Below are 2,381 nucleotides of genomic sequence, written 5' to 3' on the forward strand. Positions count from 1 at the left end.
TTAAAATAAGAAACCTGGATGTTTTGGATTTACAGTTCTGTATAAGATAATCGGTAATAAAGACCCTTATTTATTAAATCATGATCTACTGTCATTATTCAGTTACCTGATTTCAAAATTGTTCTTAGTAACGAAAAGTACTCCCTTGAAAATCTGCCGTTCCAAAGTCTTATTGTCACTACTGTACCCTGTTAATCACAAGATACGCCTTTGTCATTGCCTTGCAGTGGCCTGTTGAAAAGCACTGTTAAGTACGAGCAAAAATTGCTCTCCAGTTAGACAGCTCAGATTTACAGTGTCTCATTTTAGCCTTTGCTGCTGGAAAAAGAGGGGTCACAGAATGTGTAACGTCTCGAAGATGCAAGAGGGTTTCCCTGGCGTGGGCACGTGATAAGGTACTGCATAAATTTCGACATTTGCTCGGTGGAACAGAAGTCATTCTTTATGGCGAAAAGAACGGGATCAGGGTGATTCCCTAAATCGAGCTTAGGTACTACAGGGAAGGTCTGTATTAATGTACATTTTTTACGGATGGCAGGAAGTATGCCTTTCCAAAAGAAAATGGTGAGTCAAAAAATACAGAGAATGGCAGGAAATTCTGGAACTGTACCAACTAGAATAAAACAACTTCCAACGGGAAGAAATGTTAAGCTGCGAGATAAGTCTCAGGACCAAATTTGAAATAAGTTCCTTCAGTTTCACACAAGGAAAAAATAGAATAGAACCAGTTGCACATCTGAGAGAAAGGAAGACAATGAGACACAGAAGTAGATACGTAAAAGGACGGAGAAAATAAACTTGATAATACAGTCTTTCTCGTTCATATAAGCAAAACGAAAGTCTTGTATTTTAACAGTGAATAAGAAATGGCCTTTGTTAGAGGGAAGGAAATAAGACGAGTAGGATTCCAAACCATTTTTATGGATAACATTTGATGCGTGCTGAATACAGAGATGGCTGTCATTAGCTACGTTGCCAAACCTCTTCCTGACTTACAATCCGGCTACAGTTAACCTGTATCCCTTAATCCGGGGTTCTTTAATCCGGTAATAAAATCCTACTATTCCTTCCAAGGGCTGTCCAGAAGAAAGAGACCGATCCAGGACAAGGCCAACAATCTACCATCACTTGGGGAGCCTTCAGTGTTAGAAATGCAGAACAAGCGTCAAGCTGTTTATCCATTCTGACCTGGTATAAGGAGGACGTGGCAACGTTCATGCGACAACTACACGATATCCCAACTTAGATCAAGATTCTATGAATCAAATCTGGGAAAAGTGGCAACGTCTAAAATGTACTAAATGTTCGTAATCATTTTGGTTTGGCCATAGCTCAGGCTGTTGGTGAAGGAACTAATCAGAAAAGGAAGAGATTTCATAAAGAAAGAGAGATCTGTTTAATTCCAAAGTAAATTTCATGCTAGGTTGATCTTTCCAGACCAAGGCTGTCATCAAGGGGACACGGTGGAAGATGGAATAAAGGACACCTCGGAAGCAGGGTGTGTTTATGGGAATATGTGAAACTAGATTTGGTAGACTGATCTGTCCAAAGGTACTATAAAGGAAAGAACTTGTGAACAATACCACAGGTAGTTCACTAAGATCATCCATTACTTGTTCAAAGGCTTTGGGGCTACTCCTATCATTTCCGAGTTACGGGGGCAACCAAGCCTCAGTTTGTGGGCAAGGTATGCTCATTTCCTTGAAAATGGAGTGGCAAAAGGTTTGTAGCCTTTGTGTGCCATTTGGTTGATCTGGGAAATTTATTTGCCATTTGTAAATGGAACTGTATTCTTTATGTAAGCCATTCTTGATGGTATTCTGACTGAGTTGCTTCAGGAATAGCCTAGCAGTCATGCTACAATGAGTTTTCTTAAAGAACTCGACTGATTTTCCTGGATTCCAAGTAATTTGGGATCCAATTTAGAGTGATTTGTCTCGCACTGCTTTGTTGAAATGAGGCTAAACCTTGGATACTTGAAATGAGATGTACATTATCCATAAGATTGGTAGTTCAGAATGTTTAACTTACACTGTAGGATGGATTAATTGCTTGTTGTGAAACAGTTATTTGGAAACTTTAAAAGTAAAGGAAAAAGCTGTATGTAGCATACATGGACCAAGAAAAGCTAGTACCATAGGGAAATAACTTTTTGAGATTGATTAAAACAAAGCAAATCTGCATCAATGGCTGGGTCCACCTAACACTTATCCTGGCAGCCTCCTAGCCACACTGCAGACAGTTAGCATGCAGGAGACATTTCAAATGCTCACAAAGTCCCTACAGTGCAAATACAAGGAGCCTGCCCCTGACTCCATTTCCTTCTCCAAGCATAAATTCAGTCTCAAAACAATCATAGCCACCTGCCAGCTACAGCAGGC

General features: G+C 40.0%; 1 protein-coding gene across 1 annotated transcript in view; it reads left to right on the forward strand.

Moving 5' to 3' along the window:
* Positions 1 to 84, forward strand: part of LOC136830048 (uncharacterized) — a 2,272-nt gene extending 2,188 nt beyond the window's left edge. Inside the window, exon 3 of the mRNA XM_067089257.1 lies at positions 1 to 84. This exon is cut by the window's left edge and continues 622 nt beyond it. The gene's annotated coding sequence lies outside the window, so the exon portion shown is untranslated.
* Positions 85 to 2,381: the final 2,297 nt, after the last annotated feature.

The sequence above is a fragment of the Macrobrachium rosenbergii genome, chromosome 46 (genome assembly GCF_040412425.1).
Source record: "Macrobrachium rosenbergii isolate ZJJX-2024 chromosome 46, ASM4041242v1, whole genome shotgun sequence".
In the NCBI taxonomy this organism is placed as follows: domain Eukaryota; kingdom Metazoa; phylum Arthropoda; class Malacostraca; order Decapoda; family Palaemonidae; genus Macrobrachium; species Macrobrachium rosenbergii.